Here is a 14328-nt window from a genome sequence, read left to right as displayed (position 1 = left end):
ATATACGACTGTCAGTTGCGAACTGTAAACATTACACACCGATTAGGCCTTAGGCCTATTCAGAGTGGCCGACTGCTGCCCACAAAACGAACAGCGATCTATGGTCGTGGGAAATGTGATCAACATGTTGTCACTCCCTCCATCCGTTATTGCCAGCATATGACTCCTGATAATTCTACTGATTTTTAATTCAAGCAGCTCCTCTTCTGGCCTCACAAGAGATGAGTGGACCCCATACCACACCCCTACCTCTGAAAAAAAAAAAACCTGATGAGGTAACAGGAATAAAGTCCAAGTCCTTCCGCACCGAAAGCAGCGACGCTATTCATTCGCCTACGGATTATGGAATGTTGCTTGGTAAACACATTGAACTGGATAGTTCGTGAAGTTCAGTGAATCCTGAACTGCGCTACTTTCCAGGATGGCGGTAAAGTACGCTTGCACCCTGAAAGTCTCATTAGTCAATGATGCGAGAAGCCACGACACAATATGCAAGACGCAGCCTAATTAGGTTAGTATACGGTGATAAAACGGGACAACAGAATTAAACGGCCTCGCAGCAATTAGTAACGGAGCAAAATCTTAATGGAACATAAATTGGGAAGAAAATCAGTGATGCCTCTTTAGGAGCACTCGTCCAGGCGAATGCCTGCAGTCATTTGTGGAAAGCGCAGACAATCTACATCCAGAAGTCTGACGGGGATATGAGAATCATCCCCAATGAATACGAGTCTCGTGACTTTCTTATTTTGCCACTTCATTCCATATTAAACGATTGATTTGTAGCTGCGTAGTGTTACTGATAATTAATCCTTTATTCAGCAACTCCGTCAAAACGCCCACGGCCACTACGTGAAATTTCTAAGAGGGCCTGCTGCCTGCTGAAAAGTAATGCCTCCACATTTTTTATGTGAATACGTATTTGCAGTCTTGTGCATCTAGAAGATTCCGAATTGTAGCATTTAACATGGCAGTGTGTAATGCAGCAATGTAGGTGCGTGAGAAACAGCGTGCTGTAATCGAGTTTCGAATTCAAAAACTTCTTCCACAGACGGAACGCCCCTTCCTACAGCATGACAATGACAGGCCACACACGAGCGCTGCGATATCTGCAACTGTCCGACGTCTCTCGTTCACTGTCATCGATCACCCTCCTACAGTCTGGACTTGGCCCCATCTGAATTTCATCCCTTTTCCAAAACAAAAAGAGCACTTTCAAGAACTCCACTTTGATAGTGATGAAGCGGTACAAGCAGAGGAGAGGTTGAGGCTCCGCAACAAAGTCAAACATTCTATAGTGACGGTATCAATAAACTTGTCTCTCGTTGGGAGAAATGTGTTCGTCGCCGACGCGACCATATTGGGAAATAAATATGTAGACATGAATAATAAAGACACCGATGTTAATACCGTTTTGTTATTTAAAAAACGTTAGGATTTTTCACATAAGGAATTCGGAGGCGTTTCCTTTCATCACGTCGTGGTACTGATATTGTTGCTATCGCAGCAGAGGACGGAAGTGAAATTACTTTTTGCCAGTCAAGCTTGAGTTTGTACTTACATCGCGGCGTTTCTGTGCTCTTTTCCCGTTGGCAGCTGACGACAGACGGTGAAGGTCAGCGACTGGCAAGAGCGCGTCTCCTACCCCTGAACTCGCCTTCCGGCCGTACAATTATCTTTGGTGGTGAAGGCCGAAGACGTCCAGGGAGGGCGAGCTGCTGACCGCAGCGGCCAGCGATAATCCGATAAAGTTAGTTTGTTCTAGCCCCTGGTTAACCTCCACCACCGGTGGGGGAATTACAACGTCTTAAAGAGAGCGAACAATCGCCGCGCCCTGGCTGCACAGCGCTCTTCGCTGCGGTGAGTCGTGGCTACTTCGATACGTCCAAGACCGAAATCACTATCACATATATATAAGCACTGAACTCCAGTCACTTTAACAGCTTTTCAACCACTAACGTTCCTGAAATTCCTATTGGACAGTTCGTTTCTCCTCCACAGGTACTCTGGCATCCAGAAACAGAAATGTCGACGATAGCTGTGGAAATATATACAACAAATCCCTTAAAACTGCGAAACCTGTTATCATGGTGACAGTAACACATCTAATATTCTTAACTCTCATTCGTGTACGTTTCTTGAAAAAGTCGTCAAATAATGTACAGGGATGCGAAAACGCAGCACCACACGTCATTCGGAATCGCGCGTGCATTACATGTCAAGTTGTTATCTATGGGATGTTCCAGTTTTGTTAGCTGGTGGATTCCGTTAGGACGCATTTCTTACTAGGTGTTAAAGGGTAGGATAAACGGAATAACTGGAAGTGAAACCGATAAAAACAGAGGTTGCCTAGACTCTCCCTTTGTTCCAAAGGCCGCGGCGTAGTTTTAAAACATCAGTTCAGAAAGCGATGTGGAGCCGTGTTTAAAACGCTGGAACCGGTGAACAGGGTTTGAATCTCCATGCTGCCATCCAGATTTACGTCTTCCGCGTTTTCCCTCAATCCATGCACGTTCTTCTACTCTAATATCCCTGTATTGCCTCTTTATACGAGATAAGCAACGTATGACAAACTGTAAGATAGACTGTAAGCAGAGGATGATTGTCACTTCCACCGTCCTCCACCAGCTGGAGCCAGATTTATGTAATTTCCTTTAATGAGTCGCCATTCAATCTGCAAACTGATTTATGTTCAATATGGTTCAAATGGGATCACCGACTGTTGTAAGTAGCATAGGCCTATAAACGGTACTTTTACGTGAATGAATGTTAACAGCTACACACAGAAGAAATACACAGGGTAAATCAATATAATACAAACAAATTCCAAATTTATTGAAAACCACAACATTTTGAATTCAAAACAAAACATGGGTTTTGGAGCAAGCAGTGTGGGCAGCGTGGAGAAATAAGGGAGTCAGATAAGGCTGAGAAGAGGGGTACTAATGATTTGAGATAAGTCATTTAAAATTAAGCGAGGGTTGTGTGAAAGATGTTCATCCGAAAGTCTTGCAACAAACTCAGCTTTCTGATCTACCTCCATGCATTACCTACTTGACAACTGTATTTAGACTTCAGCAACCTCCAGTTAGCCTCGTATACAGCCTGTCTACGGGTATCTGCTGTGGTCCTACTTGACACAAAAAAACTGTTGCTTTATTTAACTAACTACCTCCTTTCACTATTTATCCTTACCTTGAGCTCGTTTCTTATAGAAAAGACTACATTTTTCAAATTCAAATGGTTCAAATGGCTCTGAGCACTATGGGACTTGACATCTGAGGTCCAGTGCCGTGGACAGCTGCGCTAGGTTTCTCGGTTGAGGATCCAAGGCGGGACAGCCAGCTCGAGGTGTCCCCATAGATTTCAGATTGGGTTTAAATCCGGGGAGACTGGTGGCCGGAGAAGTACGATAAACTCACCCTAGTCCTATTTTAACCATGCACGAGTACTGCGCTCTGTGTCACAGATCGCATTGTCCTGCTGGTAAATGCGAACGTGCCGAGGAAAAGCAAACTGCATTTAGGGGTGGATGGACACAGTCCCCAAGTACCCATACATACACTAAGTGATCAAAAGTATCCGGAAACCTGGCTGAAAATGACTTAAAGTTTGTGTCACCCTCCATCGGTAATGCTGTAATTCAACATGGTGTTGGCCCATCCTAAGCCTTGAAGAGAACTTCCACTCTCGGAGGCATACGTTCAATCAGGTGCTGGGAGGTTTCTTGGGGAATGGCAGCCCATTCTTTACAGAGTGCTGCACTGAGGAGAGATATCGATGTCGGTCGGTGAGGCCTGGCACGAAGTCGGCGTTTCAAAACATGCCTAAGGTGTTCTGTAGGATTCAGGGCAGGTCTCTGTGCAATCCAGTCCGTTACAGGGATGTTATTGACGTGTAACCAGTCCTCCACAGGCCGTGCATTATGAACAGGTGCTCGATCGTGTTGGAAGATGCAGCCGCCATCCCCGAATTGCTATTCATCAGTGGGCTGCAAGAAGGTGCTTAAAACATCAATGTAGGCCTGTGCTGTGATAGTGCCACGCAAAACAACAAGCGGTTCAAGTCCCCTCCATGAAAAACACGACCACACCATAACACCACCGCCTCCGAATTTTACTGTTGGCACTACACACGCTGGCAGATGACGTTCACCGGGCATTCGCCATAGCCACATCCTGCCATCGGGTCACCACATCGTCTACCGTGATTCTTCACTTCACACAACGTTTTTCCAGTGTGCAGTCTTCCAATGTTTACGCTCCTTACACCAACCGAGGCGTCGTTTGGCATTTACCGGGGTGATGTGTGGCTCATGAGCAGCCGCTCGGCTATGAAATCCAAGTTTTCTCACCACCCGCCTAAGTGTCATAGTACATGCAGTGGATCCTAATGCAGTTTGGAATTACAGTGTTATGGTCTCGATAGATGTCTGCCTATTACACGTTACTTCAACTGTCGGCGGTCTCTGTCAGTCAATAGACGAGGTCGCCCTGTACGCTTTTCTCTGTACGTGTCCCTTCAGGTTTCCACTTCACTATCACATCGGTAACAGTGGACCTAGGGATGTTTAGTAGTGCGGAAATATCGCGTATAGACGTATGAAACTAGTGAAACCCAATCACCTGACTACGTTCGAAGTCTGTAAGTTCCGCGGAGCGCCCCATTCTGCTCTCTCACGATTTCTAATGACTACTGAGGTCGCTGATATGGAGTACCTGGCAGTAGGTGGCAGCACAATGCACCTAATATGAAAACCTATTTTTTGGGGGTGTCGGGATACTTTTTATCACATAGTGTACTTTTGTTGATACATATTTCTTCCAGAATGACGAGATCACAGAGGGACTGCCACGAAAACATTTCCCACACCATAACGCTCCTTCCTCCGAACTGTAATCTTCCGACGATTGTTGCTATGCCGTACAAGCCAACGGCCATCTGTCCGGTGAAGCATAAAACGTGATTCATGTGGAAAGGCCACCCGTCGGCTATCAGTGGACGTCCACTTGCGGTATTGGCGTGCAAATTCCAGCCTTCGTTGCAGAAGAACAGTAGTCAGGATGGGTGCATACACCAGGTGCCTCCTGTGGAGGCCCATATGCAGCAACGTTCGATGAATGATCGTTGAAGAGACACGGTTGGTAGCCCCTTGGTTCATATGGGCAGTCTGTTTCTCAACTGCTGCACGTCTGTTTGTCCGTGCACATCCCCGCAGTTGTCGTTCACCTCTGTCATCTATGGCCATTGGCACGCCAAGTTGCCTCGACGCCGGTTTTGGATGGTGTCATTTTGCCATTCACGGTATGTTTTAACCACAGCGGCGCGCGAACAGTTTACAGACTTTGCCACTTCGGAAATGCTTCCATCCATGTCCATCCCCTTCTGGACGTCAGATGAATTGCTCCGTTTCTGCAATACGACGAGGACTGCACTGTTTTCCGCGTCTGCAGACACCCTTAATATATCCTCCACCGCCAGTGCTGCCACCTGCCGTCTGTGAGTAGTTGTTTTACTTTGACGCTGAATGCATTACTGTCGTTCCCTCGGTGATCTCGTCATTCTGGAAGTTGCAATGAATCAACACAAGTATGCATCTACCTTTGGGGAGCATGTCCATCCCTATATGCGGTTTGTTTTTTCCTCGGCCCGATTACATCTATCAGCAGGACAATGCAACCTGTCACATAGCTCGCAGTGTACATGCAAGGTTCGAAGAGTACCAGGTCGAGTTTACCGTATACCCGTGGCAACCACAGTCCCCTCATTAAAACCCAATCGAGAATCTATGGAATCACTTCGAGCGGGATATTCGTGCCATGAATTTTCAGTGATGAAATCTATCGCAGCTGGTTATGGCACTGAAATCGATAAGGCTCTACCTCCCCGAAACTCAGTTCAAATGGCTCTGAGCACTATGGAACTTAACTTCTGAGGTCATCAGTCCCCTAGAACTTAGAACTACTTAAACCTAACTAACCTAAGGACATCACACACATCCATGCCCGAGGCAGGATTCGAACCTACGACCGTAGTGGTCGCGCGGTTCCAGACTGTAGCGCCTAAAACCGCTCGGCCACACAGGCCGGCGGAAACTCTGTCACTCTCTTCCTGCTTCCTCGGACCGAAGACCACAACAACAACAACAAACTATCGATGTAATCTATCGAGAGTACGGTGCATGAAACGTTTATGACCAATAAGTTGTCAATAGACACCAGAAAGTAGACCCAGTGATAGTTCCTCCATGTTGGATCTGGCACTAATAATAGCAACTTGAGTGAGGATAAATGATTGAGAGATCCAGAAAAGTGGCAAATAATTTATCTGCTTTACTGAGACAGCACACAAATAATCACAAATTTACAAGTGTAGAAATCGTCTAGTGAAAAACAAGTATGCGCAGCTTGTGATTCTGATTTCGCTAATCTAGGAATCAGGGCACTGCGTGAGCCGACGGGAGGGGGAAATCTTGGATACTGAGGAATTATGATGCAGTAGAGTGTATAAGATGTTCCTCCTGAGAGATTCATCGTTTTCGCTGTCTTACGTGCGGGGTGTTCCAAAACTGAGAGAAAAAAAGAAAGATCACCAATTGGAAAACTACTGCCAGAAACAAGATGTGGCTTTCATGGAATGACGACCTTCAATTTTGCTATTGAAATACATTTTCAGCCGACAGGTGTCAATGTAGGAGTTTTATACCTACGGCAGATAGTTATTTAATCCCAGAACAGGGTTTAGTAATATAGGGATAAACAGATTTACAGGCTGGTGTAAACGAGAAATAATGTGAAATGACAAATGATCACTGAACAGCTGAGATTGACTACTCACTTAATGAAAGTGTAAATACATACAACGTTCGACTGTGGTACACTACTACACAAATTACTAACACAGATATACAGCCTGTAAATTATTGTATTGTTAACATGTAATTTTAGTAATTGAAAGTATTCTAATGGTTGATTCAAATTTTGTGAAAACCCGCAACCTTTCCCGATTATATATTTTTCGCTTTTGTGTTACTTTCTGGCAGAGATGGGTCGTCCACAATTGTCGATGTACGGGAATGTTTTCTCAATGTGGCAGCACTAATTGTAGCTATGAAGAATGGTGTACTGCGCTACCCAAATTAGTCAGACAGGCTTTAACACCCCATTTCGAAGCATGCCAGCAAATGGTCCGCCTACAAGTTGACGCAGCAGCAGCAGCGCTGAGGATGGCGTTCCAGCGGGGAGGTGGCGCAGCGCTTAGAGACCCACGAGGGAGCAGTTCGCCCCGTGGACCGCACGCCCTGCCACTGACAACTCTTAATTCCCTTCATGACGGATCGAAGCGCTCCTCTCCCGTGTCAGCCAAGTCTCTCGCAGCTGCCACAATTTCTGTACGGTCGCCACACCGAGAACAGGCCAAGTCGTGTGTGATGCATAAGTTGTTGCCGAGATCCCTGCCTGCATCCGCGTTCTTCAAAGCCGCAACGTCTATGGCGCCCAAAGGATAGCCAAGGCGTTTGTGCTTTCTTGCTTCTTGCTGGTTCCGATTCTGCTCTCTTAGGAGGAAGCTTAGAGCTTGGTATCTCTCTGACGTAGAGATCGTTAGAGATGGAGTATGTAGTAGTGCAACATTCGTAGTTAGGGTAACTGCATTGTGAGAGCAGCAGTACTCATTTATATAGCGTGACTCCCTCTTGCCATATTGCTCATTACACCTACGAAGATAGCAAGCTACTTACATCCGAAGATATTTATCAACGTAGCACCGCGTCATGTCCGCGCGGTCTTAGGCGCCTTGTCACGGTCCGCGCGGCTACCCCCGTCGGAGGGTCGAGTCCTATCTCGGGAATGGGTGTATGTATTGTCCTTAGCGTAAGTTAGTTTAAGTTAGATTAAGTAGTGCCTAAGCTTAGGGACCGATATCCTCAGTAGTTTGTTCCCATTAGACCTCACCACAAATTTCCAATTTTATCAACGTAATTAGGTTCTTGTTAACTCACAGTTTAAATGTGGGCAGATACAAGTATATGAAGATGAGATAAATAAAGCAGTTTTCGGTTTCAATTCCATCCGCTGTAGCGATGCTGTTTACCCCCTTTGTCACAGCTACCCGAGAGAAATGTTATTCCCGCATCTTAATATGCCGCTCCCGCGGCATACGTCAAATCAACCCCACATTACCTTTCAACATAATCAGAATAATAGCGCACTTCTTTTCTGTGATTAGACACTGACAATAATTTTAGAGCTGATTTCTTTAAGCAGTGCTTCCATTTCAGGCCGGCCGGAGTGGCCGTGCGGTTCTAGGCACTACAGTCTGGAACCGAGCGACCGCTATGGTCGCAGGTTCGAATCCTGCCTCGGGCATGGATGTGTGTGATGTCCTTATGTTAGTTAGGTTTTATTAGTTCTAAGTTCTAGGCGACTGATGACCTTAGAAGTTAAGTCGCAAAGTGCTCAGAGCCATTTTAACCATTTTTTTCCCATTTTGCGAGTATATTAGCGCAAAAAGACTTCCCCATCGATCACCGTTGGGGGTGGGCAACTGAATGTTATTATCTCTCTGAGTCCTAATGTTTGACATTCACGTAATATTTAAAAACTTGCTCACAATTTAATAATGCACTTCAATATAGTATTGAAATGCCCAGTTCAAAATTAATTCGAAAGATCAGTTAAAAAATGGTTCAAATGGCTCTGAGCACTATGGGACTTAACTTCTGGGGTCATCAGTCCCTTAGAACTTAGAACTACTTAAACCTAACTAACCTAAGGACATCACACACATCCATGCCCGAGGCAGGATTCGAACCTGCGACGGTAGCGATCGCTTGGTGCCAGACTGTAGCGCCTAGAAGCGCTCGGCCACCCCGGCGGGCTAAGATCAGTTAAAGATTAAGCATTTCTCACAAGCGCAAATTATTCCTCTATAAGTCATTTCCCCCTGGAGTAATTTCATAAAACCAGAGACAACATTAGTTTCCAACATACATGAAATTAAACTTGTCTTCAAATGCAAAATTTCAAACTTGTTAATCATTTCAAGTAATTTCAAGTAATTAATCATTTCAAGTAATTTAGATAGTTCATCGTTCCACATACTTCCAGCAAACACAATTCGAAATCTTCAAGTATATTTTAAAAACACTTCGCCACTTTTTATAGTATTTTTCCTGTGCAAATTAATGCCACGTAAAACTTTAACGTAATGAAATATAGTGGCTGTTAATTCAACGTAACAGAAGTAATCCAACTTTACCGTTCCAGCTCTTAAAATCGACTACTCTATATAATACAAATATACGAGTCATTATTCGAGTTACATTTTTCAAAAAACGTCTCTGCGAGAATTTGATGCTTCCGGCCCTTTCTTAGTCTCTGTAGCCGTCGACTATGAGGCTAACATGTGCGGTGGCTAAAATGGCTTACTGGGAGACCGAAGACTGCCGTTACCACCAACATCTTTTTGCGCCGCTCATGAAGCAGAACAAAACAACATTTGTAGTTTCATGGTATATATACTTAATACACTAAATGAAAATACAAATATTAATTACAATATTCGTAACTTTTGATAACAATATTTCGTCTAGATACGACTCTGACAGATGGCACGTAGCTAAACATCCTCTCTGATCACCTGCATCTATTCATGTCCATTGTGCATTCCGACGGAGTTAGGCAATTCCAGCAGGACAATGCGACACCCCAAATGTCCAGTACTGGGTGGCTCCAGGAACACTCTTCTGAGTTTAAACATTTCCGCTGCCCACCAAACTCTCCACAAACGAACATTACTGAGCATATCTGGAATGCCTTGTTCAGAAGAGATCTCTACCCCGTCGTACTCTTACGAATTTATGGACTGCCCCGCAAGATTCATGGTGCCAATTCCCTCCAGCAATACTTCAGACATTAGTCGAGTCCATTCTACGTCGTGTTGAGGCACTTCTGCGTGGGCGCCAGGGCCCTACACGATATTAGGCAGGTGTACCAGTTTCTTTTGCTCTTCGGTGTAGGATAGGACAAGATCGGGGGCTGGCATCGGCTGTACACTTCCTTAAGGAAACATCACGGCATGCACCTCGACTTCTTTCAGGAAATCCACAAATCACTCTCTCTTTCTGAAATAGTGACTTAATGAAAAAGAAAACCATAGGGCAATGCATCCACCTCCGTTGTCGATGTCACCAACGCACATCTCTGGTGGAGGATGCGGTTCCTGGTCATCAAGGTGTGTACTTCTGTCATGGATGAAGTTCTAAACCTCTCGGCAGTGAGCCAAGGAATGAGGGAAAGTGGCACTGTTGATATTGGTCTGTCAGTAGGATGGGAAGTTAAGTTCAGCGACGCACTTTGCTATCTGAGAGGAGTGGGCTAAGTGCCGGCATCGTGTTGCGCCCTCTTCCTTCTCTCATCAGACAACGTAAACGTGACGCCAAGTGTCAATTACAGTCACCCACACTTAACAGGCACGCTGACGACACAACTTTGTAAAACTGAGAGAAAATGGGCCGTTGTGCGTGGAGGAATCTCTCAGACAGCAATGTCATGGGCTCTTTGTTTTTCATAGAGTAACAGTACTAAATCCTCAACTGTTACGGTGCAATCTCTCCTTAATAAATTAAATCTGATTCAGTTTAATCTAAAATTGTGGCAGACTGAACATTTCCAGAATAAATCTTTCACTCAGCAGCGGAGTGTTCGCGGTGTTTTGAGGCTTCCTGGCAGATTATAACAGAGTTACATTCATTAAAGTTTACACTTTCAGCTAACACGTTTCATGCTCCTTTCCTTATTTTTGTGACAAAACTGATTGGTGGATAAACAGATCTGTACCTACACATAGCGGAATAACTAGGAAAAGTTGTATCTTTTTCCTTCTCATATCTTTTCGCAGGTTCTCTTATTTTGCGGATCATTTGCAAGTTTCATTAGTGGTGGGCTTTTTGTTAACGACTAACATAATACATCGAACTGCGGAATACCAATGATTCGCCCATTCTCAGCTCTTGTAGTACTTAAGAGCGCCTTTCAGTTACGAACAGGTCTGACTGAGTTATCAGAATTAACTATATCTGCTGTGCAATCACAGCAAGTAAAAGATTTCTATTCCTTTTTAAAACGTCATGGCCGCAACAGCTGGTAAAAAAATTGAATTTCCTTAGCAGTACTGGTAGGTATTCAGAGACTGGTGTATAAGAAGGAACTCCGTATCTCTCACGTGCAAAACGCCAAAGAGAAAAGTATCATGTCTGCAAAAGTGTTTCCAAGTCAGCCCTTTGATGCCGACAAAATGAACTTCTACTCTAGATGTAATTAAACGTGGCGTACATTGGACTGGCACAATGCATCCGGTTAGCAGTAGACGCTTTTGACCGAAGATTCTTCGGAAATTCCATCTCAGCGATGAATAACACAATTTTGGTTCCCTGCCAGCACTGATGTCAGTCTGACAGATTCAGTGACTTTTTTCCTAGAGGCTATGAGTGTGGTCTTTTCTTCAGGCGCTGTCATCTTTTGACTGACACTGAAAAAGTTCACTGTAAAATGGCAACAATGGTTTCCGTTCATGTAAGGGCATTATGTGAACGAAGCCCATCTCGAATCAGTACACAATATACGGTTCACCCAGTTTTAGATGAGGGCAATTTTCTTGTGACGGGTGATAGAGCACAGTTGCTAAGCTATTCCGGTAGACATAACTGCTGAACTACGCTAGCTTACTTCCGCCACACGTGCAACAATGTAATTTACTATTCTGAATAACCTGTATCCATTGCTTTTCTTGACAGTCGCGTTTACGTTTCCCGAGGCTATTAATCAAGGATATGATCTGTTTTTTGCGAATAATCTATCTGTCTTGTAAATTCTTAATAACAATAAAAACAATAACAGGTTACGCTTTAAAGTCTGAAAACATTTTAAAACTGACATTATTTCGGTTACATATTCTGTCGTAATTTGTATTTCATACGTCATTCATGCGTCAGTTAGCTCCGGGTAAAGATGAGAAGATAGTGCTGTTTTAAAACCGATATACTCAGTCTAGTTCTGAGTTAACGTATAGCTATTCGCAAGGTTAAAAACAATTTTTGTACATGCATTCAGGTTACCAACATCATAGCATTGTGAAGGACCGTGCTGCACATTGCTGTTGCACTCTAGCTGCCTTCATTTTCATCCGCAGTGCTTATTTTGTCAGGAAATTGTAATACTCCCTCCTTTCATCAATATTCTTTGTTAATATTACTTTCGCTGGAGTCTGTATTTACCGTCCCTCAAGAAACGTCCTTCCGTCTGCTGTAGTGTTCCCCAGTGAACAGAGTCGAGAAAACTGTTTTTCTAGATGAGGGATATTACGTAGCTATAGCTACTACAGAGCCCAAGGAAGTCGCATTTGGCTACCGGACGACCAAGTCTGTGGAACTGCCGGAGCAATCTCCCGCCAGGCATTAACTGTAATGGAAAAGACTTCGTCCGCTGGAAGAGCACAGGAACGCAGTTATATCCCTATCGTGGTCTCATGTCCGATCCATGTTGTTATTAACATTAATTTGTGTAATCCGTGGCCGATGAGAACCAGCACCCTCACCCCCTGCCTCGATTCTCTCTCTCTCTCTCTCTCTCTCTCTCTCTCTCTCTCTCTTCTGCCTTCTTCCACCTATCCGCTTCCAGTTGCTCAAAGGCCCACGCGCTTTCGTGTGTGTGTGTGTGTGTGTGTGTGTGTGTGTGTGTGCATAGTCCATTTATCCCCATATACCCAGCACTTTTTTAGTAGTTGCACAGTGTCTTATGAAATAATAAATCTTATATTCGCTTAAGAAATAATTCATCCAAAAGAAAAATTCAATACTGAAACTGTACTTCATGCTGATTGAACATTTATAACGTATTCCAGAATGAGATTTTCACTCTGCAGCAGAGTGTGCGCTGATATGAAACTTCCTGGCAGATTAAAACTGTGTGCCCGTCCGAGATTCGAACTCGGGACCTTTGCCTTTCGCGGGCAAGTGCTCTACCAACTGAGCGGTGGCTAAGCCATGTCTCCGCAATATCCTTTCTTTCAGGAGTGCTAGTTCTGCATGGTTCGCAGAAGAGCTTCTGTAAAGTTTGGAAGGTAGGAGACGGATACTGGCAGAAGTAAAGCTGTGAGTACCGGACGTGAGTTGTGCTTCGGTAGCTCAGTTGGTAGAGCACTTGCCCGCGAAAGGCAAAGGTCCCGAGTTCGAATCTCGGTCGGGCACACAGTTTTAATCCGCCAGGAAGTTTCATTTATAACGTAGACTGTGATATCACTGTCTGGCACTATAGTATATCGTTACACTGAGGACCAGCTGCTAACAAGACTCCAGATTTGTTCCCGATAGAACTTGTGTGGGACCAGCTTGGACGTCAACTACGTCCCAGTGTTAGCATCCGGGTTTTCGATAGCCAATTACAACAGCTGCGGGCCAGCTTGCATCAGGAGATGATATAACAGCATTTGACACCATTCCCAGATGAATCAGTGCAGGCATTCGGGCAAGAGGGGGTGCAACGCTATACTGATAAGTGGGCTCATACTGTCAAGTTCTTTGTAAATGAAGCTCTGTTTTTTAATCACTAAAAAACATCGCGTACCCTCGAAACCAGTGAATTTTCATTTCGTTTCCTCCTTTCTTCGGGGTATTCAACTGTTTTCTCAGGAAGTGTAGTAAGATAACGGAAATTAATAGTACATATGTTAGATGGCGCAAGTTGTGTCTGGTTTACTGTAAGATTTTTAAAAAATTCGCCAAGGATTATATCTGTCATTAGATATCGTAGATATTTGATAGAGGGAGGAATGACACGTTACTATACGGAGATACCAATTATTGTTATTTACTCCTTTAGAGCATCTGTGTTATTGACTTCTACCATTTGAGACAGCCACAGCAGACAATGGTATACATCTGTCATTGTGAGGTGATGTACAGTTGTTCCACAATACAGGCTTCTTCAGCAGTATCTTAACGGATATTGAATACATTGCGGAAGGCTACCTGAAAACTGTTGCAGCAACACGTTTCCATTGCTATTGTCAAAAGTCTTGTGATATTATTAGCAGTAGGATCCGTATTTATGTTGTTATTACATTTCTTAAATGCCTGTTCTACTAAATACCAATATTAATAGGTTCTAGTGGCGAACTATTAAGTAAGAAAGAAAGCATATTTTTACCTTCTGCTGTGCAAGTGTATGTTTACTCTCAACCGGTTCAAGTTACTACAACCATCTTCACAGCATAAAATCAATGCACATCAATGGATCAAAAATACATTTTCGTCAAATATGACCAACCAAA

The 14328-nt window shown here is 44.1% G+C and overlaps 1 protein-coding gene and 1 non-coding gene across 2 annotated transcripts in view; both read left to right on the top strand.

Annotated features, from left to right (window-relative positions):
* LOC126298915 (protein trachealess) overlaps positions 1-14328 on the top strand; it is a 1138333-nt gene that overhangs the window by 979839 nt on the left and 144166 nt on the right. The gene's annotated exons all lie outside the window — the stretch shown is intronic.
* On the top strand, positions 13172-13246 carry Trnas-cga (transfer RNA serine (anticodon CGA)). The gene has a single exon. It is a non-coding gene; the product is annotated as a tRNA-Ser (tRNA).

The sequence above is a fragment of the Schistocerca gregaria genome, chromosome X (assembly GCF_023897955.1).
Source record: "Schistocerca gregaria isolate iqSchGreg1 chromosome X, iqSchGreg1.2, whole genome shotgun sequence".
In the NCBI taxonomy this organism is placed as follows: Eukaryota; Metazoa; Arthropoda; class Insecta; order Orthoptera; family Acrididae; genus Schistocerca; species Schistocerca gregaria.
This window is presented reverse-complemented; position numbering and strand designations above follow the sequence as displayed.